This window comes from Bison bison, unplaced genomic scaffold (assembly GCF_000754665.1).
Source record: "Bison bison bison isolate TAMUID 2011002044 unplaced genomic scaffold, Bison_UMD1.0 scf7180017864037, whole genome shotgun sequence".
Classification (NCBI taxonomy): domain Eukaryota; kingdom Metazoa; phylum Chordata; class Mammalia; order Artiodactyla; family Bovidae; genus Bison; species Bison bison.
Genome location: NW_011494609.1, coordinates 4,513,085 through 4,520,222, shown reverse-complemented (window position 1 = coordinate 4,520,222; position 7,138 = coordinate 4,513,085).

The following is a 7,138-nucleotide window of genomic DNA, read 5'->3' as shown; positions in this document are numbered from 1 at the left end:
CAAGGGACTCTCAAGAGTCTTCTCCAACACCACAGTTCAAAAGCATCCATTCTTTGGCACTCAGCTTTCTTCACAGTCCAACTCTCACATCCATACATGACCACTGTAAAAACCATAGCCTTGACTAGACGGATCTTTGTTGGTAAAGTAATGTCTCTGCTTCTTAATATGCTATCTAGGTTGGTCATAACTTTCCTTCCAAGGAGTAAGCGTCTTTTAATTTCATGGCAGCCTTCAAAATGGCCATGAGTCTATGGGTCCCCAGGCGGGGTGTGGCCTCAGGCAACCAGAGAGCCATCTGCAGGGGTCCTAAGTGTCCTTAATCTGTCACAGATCCCAGTCATGTCTGACTCTTTGCCACTCCAAGGACTGCAGCATGCCAGGCTTCTCTGTCCTTCACCATCTCCTGGAATTTGCTCAAACTCATGTCCAGTGAGTCGGTGATGCCATCCAATCATCTCATCCTCTGTTGTCCCTTTCTCCTCCCACCTTAAGTCTTTCCCAGCATCAGGCCCTTTTCCAATGAGTCAGTTCTTCACATCAGGTGGCCAATGTATTGCAGCTTCAGCTTCAGTATCAGTACTTCCAGTGACTATTCAGGGTTGATCTCCTTTAGGATGGACTGATTGGATCTCCTTGCTGTCCAAGGGACTCTCAAGCATCTTCTCTAGCTCTACAGTTTTAAAGCATCAATTATTCAGTGCTCAGCCTTCTTTATGGTCCAACTCTCACATCAGTGCATGACTATTGGAAATACCAGGTGGACCTGCTCATAAATGCTAGGGGGGGAAGGGAGAACTGGAGGGGTTGGAGGGGGTGAAGCCAGTGCTCTGAGCTTAGGGGACTCTGAAGTCACTTATCTGAGTCTACTGGTGCCTCCTCATGTATTTTAAATTCACCCATTATCTTGATACTTATGCAGCTGGATTTATCAGCTAGAAGTTCTTGCAAGAAAGTTGTTATCAACAGATCGTCCACTGGGGTGTGGTTCAAACCATTCTGTCTTATGCATTGACCATAACACTGGGTCTGCCTTATAACTTGTCCAAGGTAGGGCTGAAGCCCTGGACTGCCAGCATGATAGTACCTTGGGAAACTCGTTAAAAATTCAGATCTCTGGACCTCATACAAGACTCACTGAATCTGACTCTATTTTTTAAATTAATACTTTTGCTTCTTTTTTTTTTTAATTGGAGTAAAACATGCAGTAAAGGAAACAAACCTTAATTAAGACTTTGTCAAAGTGAATATACCCACCATGTAGCCACCACCCAACTCAAGCTATAGAATATTTCCACCACCCTAAGGGCTTCTTCCACCCTTTCTAGACAATGCCCAGCTTCCAAAAGCAACTCCTCTTCTGATTCCCGTCACACAGTTCTCCTGTGTTTGAACTTCACCTACATTGGACTCTCCTAAAGGACTCTTTTGATTCTGGTTTCTTTCCCTCCACAGTACATGTGTGAGATCCATCCACACTGTGGTTTGTAGTAATAGCTATTTTTTTTCCTACTGTGGTATGAGTGTATGGTGTAGCTTGTGAGTGTATGGTGTAGTGTATATGGTGTAGTGTGGGGTAGTATATGAGTATGCATGCTAAGTTGCTTCAGTCATGTCTGACCCTTTGTGACCCCATGGACTGTAGCCCGCCAGCCTCTTCTGTCCATGAGATTCTCCAGGCAAGAAGACTGGAGTGGGTTGCCGTGCCCTTCTCCAGGGGATCTTCCAAACCCAGGGATCGAAGCCTCGTCTCCTAAGTCTTTTGCGTTGGCAGGTAGATTCTTCACCACTAGTGACATCTGGGAAGCCCGTATATGAGTATACTACCATTTATTCATTCGTTCTACTGTTGGTGGTGTCTGAGTTGTTTCCAGATTTTGGCTATGACACTAAAGCTGATAAGAATATTCATTTAAGTGCTTTTTGTGCCCCTAACACTCATTTCTCTTGGGAGTGGAATTGCTATGTCATAGCATAAATGCATATTTAGTTTGGGTAAATAACTGCCAAACAGTTTTCCAGAGTAGTTGCACCAGTTTGCACTCTCACCAGCAGTGGTTGGGGAGTCCACTGCTTCATGTTCCTGTCCATAGTTGACATTGTCTGAGCTTTTCATTTTAGCCATTCTGGTAGGTGTGTGGTCAAATCTATTTGTGGTTGTAACTTGCATTGCCCTGCTGGCTAATGATGTTAAGAACCCTTTCACGTGCTTGTTGGACATCTGGGCTTCGTCTTTGTGAAGAGGCTGATCTAGTCTTTTCTAAAACTGAGTTTGGGGTCTCTTATCAACTCTTCATTTGTAGGAACAGCTTGTTATGAACAGCCTCTCCAGGTGACTTAAGAACTTCATGCCAGAGAACCCCCTCTGAAGAATTTCTTAAGATGTCCAATTTTCTTGAGGCATCCTCTCAACTCCTTTTGAACTGCAGATGCCATAAATGGGCTTCCTGGGCTAAAAATGGCCATTTCTGTCATCGGAGCCCAGCTGACTCCCCTGGTCTTTCCGGTAGCATTTCGTTAGCAATATAACCTTGTTGGGTGGAGAAAGATGGGAAGAGAAAGAAAAGTTTGGGAACTGCCGCAGGAGGATGAAGTCTATGGCTCCCCTCTCTTCTCTAACATCTGCCTTTCTTTTCTCCTGGAAGCCCTGGTAGGGAGGATGTCTGCTCAGTGTACTTTTGTGCCTCTGTCTGGGGACACGTGTGTGGATGTAATCTGCTCGGGTCATCAGGGAGACATTGTTTCCACCTGTCTTCCTACCTTCCATATCAACTGTGAACAATCTGCTGTCTAAGTACAAGTGCTCCCCCATGGAGGAGGGGACCTAAACATTTTATAGTGTTCCAAGGTCCTAGGACTCATAGGAACCAGCCCTCATTCCAGAGATGGAAATAGTAGAGAATGCTGGGGATCATGTCCCGGTGGGAGAGCCTGCTGGTCTTTTTTTACAAATAATCATCCTGGCAAGAGAGGTGTGTCTCTTCTAACGAGGATCAAGAGATGGAGGGAGGGGAAGAGTATGTCTTTCTTTTTTACCTTTAAGGGGGTTCCCTCTGGCTGCTCTTTCCCTCTGAGAATTGCTATTCAGAGGCCCCGAATGGCAGGAAGTGGTGAGGAGATAGAAGGAAGGCAGAAAGCTCAGCGAGTACGTGTGTCCTCCCTGCCCACACCTCCCACTTGGAGGCTGGGGGAAGGGACCTCAGAAGGCTACTTACAGCATCATCGCTGTTAACATACATTCACCATGATTTTGTGTGCGTGCAGAGTGGAGTCTGGCATTTGTAATTGTGAGGCTGGCTCTGATAAAGATCTCCTCTTCCATTTGCAGGCTGGCTGTGATGGTGAGAGTATTAGAAATTGCCCATTTTCTTAGCGTCTCTTTATGATTCTCTGGCTAAAGGGTGTTATATTTAATGTGACAACAGGGGACTTGAAAAGGTAAGACCAGGTTTCTGCAGTAATGAAATAACTATCCCCAATTCCTTATACACACAGGCACATGGAGAGACACCCAGACAGACACATACAGACACACAGCCACAGACATACACAAAGAGATGGAGACACGCATACACACAGACATACAGACACAGTGCATACACAGACACAAACACACAGACACACACAGACACACACATACACACACTCAGAGACACAGAGAGACAGACAGCACAGAGGCACACAGACACACAGACACAGACATACAGACACAGTGCATACACAGACCCAAACACAGACACAAACACACAGACACACACATACACACACTCAGAGACACACAGAGGCACACAGACACACAGACACAGACATACAGACACAGTGCATACACAGACCCAAACACAGACACAAACACACAGACACACACATACACACACTCAGAGACACACAGAGGCACACAGACACACAGACACAGACATACAGACACAGTGCATACACAGACCCAAACACAGACACAAACACACAGACACACACATACACACACTCAGAGACACACAGAGGCACACAGACACACAGACACAGACATACAGACACAGTGCATACACAGACACACACACACAGACACAAACACACAGACACACACATACACACACTCAGAGACACACAGAGACAGACAGCACAGAGGCACACAGACACACAGACACGGACATACAGACACAGGTGCATACACAGACCCAAACACAGACACAAACACACAGACACACACATACACACACATAGGCACAGAGGCACACAGACACACAGACACAGGCGTGTGTACACGCGGACACACACACACAGATGGAGACATGCATACACACAGACATACAGACACAGGCGCATACATAGACCCAAATGCAGACACAGACACACACATACACACACTCAGACAGACATGCACAGAGGCACAGAGAGACACAGACACACAGGCGCACGCACACACACACAGAGATGGAGACACCCATACACATAGACATACAGACACAGGTGCATACACAGACATACATACATACACACACACAGACAGAGACACATAGAGGCAGACACGCACAGAGGCACTGAGAGACACAGACACACAGGCGCGTGTGTACACACACACACACGCATATACACAGAGATGGAGACACACACACACAGACACACAGACACAGGTGCATACATAGACCCAAACACAGACACAAACACAGACACACACATAGACACACTCAGACAGAGACACACAGAGACAGACACACACAGCAACACAGACACATAGGCATGCGCACATGCACACACACACACACAGAAATGGAGACGCTCATACACACAGACATACAAACACAAACACAGACACGCACAGACGGAGACACAGAGACAGAAACACACAGGCACACGATGCACACTCCTAGGACCCATGGGCCCTGTCCTGGGCATGTCCACCCTGGGTCAGGACCCTGGATTGGAGAGGGCATACATGGGCCACGAAGTCATTACAGGATGGGGTCAGAGGTAACCCGGAAGGAGGAGGAGGAGGGGAACTGGGAGGAGGCTGCCCGCCCAGTGACTGGTCAGCCGTGACCCTCTGCAGAGCCTGCCTGAGCCCCGCTCCTGGCTGATAACACTGGGGAGGGTTAACTTTTCAGCCCTGTCTCCAGATAAAGGGCCACACTTTCCTTGCTAGTAGGACAGTTTGTAAACTCCCAGTTGCCTTTGAAATTCTCAAGGGTGGTTTCTCTTCCCCTGGTGTGTGTATGTGTGGATGGGTGGGGGCACGTGGTTAAGCCTTGGCAATGATCCCAACCCTGGCACTGCCCTCCCCCGCTGCCCAGGAAGCCCACGGACCTGCAGAACTTGGCTCCTGGCACCAACCCACCTTTCATGACTCTTGATGGTAAAGTCAAGACAGACGTGAGTAAGATCGAGGAGTTCTTAGAGGAGAAACTGGCTCCCCCGAGGTGGGCCTCGTCAAAACCAGTGTTGGCAACTTGGTTGTCACTTTTCCCCGTTCACAGACAGTTCTAAAGCTCCAACACTGTGTGTTGGCTTTCTGTGGCCATGGCGCTTACCTCCTGAGCTGTACCTGTGGTGTGCCACAGGAAACGCAGTGAGATTAGAAGCCCTGAGTCTAGGTGGCTGGGATTTCGCTGCTCTGCACCTGCCATTTGGCAATTAGGGTTTGATGGCAGGAAGTGGGGAGGAAGTGGGCCGATGTCAAGTGGGTGGCCTGTTTCTGCTGGCCTGTTGGGAGCATATGTTACACACAGCATTGCAGCAGGGTGGGCCTTAAGGGAACCCTCTAGTTCATCATCTTTATTTCAGGAGGAAGAGAACAAAGACCAGCAAGGCTAGGGGGCCCTCCGTCCCAGGAAGAAAACGGTCCATCCAGTGCTTTACTCCTGGATGGTGTTGCTCCCAACTTTCAAGATGGAAAGATTAGGAAAACATTTAAGGAGCAGTTTTCATTTTTATATCTGCTCAGAGAAAGTCATTTCTTCCCTTCCCGCTTTGTATTCTCCCAACTCAAACATTGCTGATCTGTGATACTCTCGCTTTGAACTTTTCAAGGTACCTAAGCTGGGGACCCAACACCCTGAATCTAACTCTGCCAGAAATGACGTGTTTGCCAAGTTCTCAGCATTTATAAAAAACACCAAGAAGGATGCAAACGAGAGAGTCCCTCCCATCTTCCTGTTTTCTCCATGGACCTCCATTCCGCCTCTGGTGTGGCTTCTTATAAGATGTGGGGAATTCTGCCTCACTGCACAGTGGGGAGGGACCTGTGTATAGAAATAAGGAAAAAGTACCTCCCACTCTGAGCCTGCACATGGGTTTCAGGGACTAAGTGCTTTTCTAGAGATTGTCCAGAAAAGGACATTTTTAGGAGAAAATCATCACCACCAGTGATTCCTTGCTCTCCCATGGAATTCAGGGTGAATGAACCTTCTGTTGGTGCTTCCTTCATTATGTGATTTTCACAAAGATTTTTTTTTAATTTTTAATTAAAAAAATTTTTTTGGTTACATTGTGTGGCATATGGGATCTAAGTTCCCTGACTCTGAATTGGAAATGCAAAGCCTTTTTTAGTTTATTTATTTTTAGTGGAATATAATTGCTTTACCATATTGTGTTGGTTTTTGCCATACATCAACATGAATCAGCCATAGGTTACACCCGACCCTCCCTCTTGAGCCTCCCTCCCACCTCCCACCCCATCCCACCTGGAAAGCACAAGTCTTAACCATTCAGTTCGGTTCAGTCACTCAGTCACATCTGACTCTTTGCGACCCCATGGGCTGCAGCACGCCAGGCCTCCCTGTCCACCACCAACTCCTGAGTTTACTCAAACTCATGTCCATTGAGTCGGTGATGCCCACCATGAAAGTTTCTCCATATGGATTTTTGAATAAATGAATGAGTTCTAGAAGCAGCAGTGTTGTGTAGACAGTAGAATTATTTTCCAAGGAGAAGTGAATCTTTTATTTAGATCTCATAAACCCACCTGTCTCCTTCCTGACTCTCTTAACACTCACTGGCCATGTCTCAGGAGGGAAGGGACAAATTCCTTTTTTTTTTTTTTGATATCTAGAGAGAGGAGGGCAGGAGGAGAAGGGGATGACAGAGGATGAGATGATTGGATGGCATCATCGACCCAATGGACATGAGTTTGAGCAAGTTCTGGGAG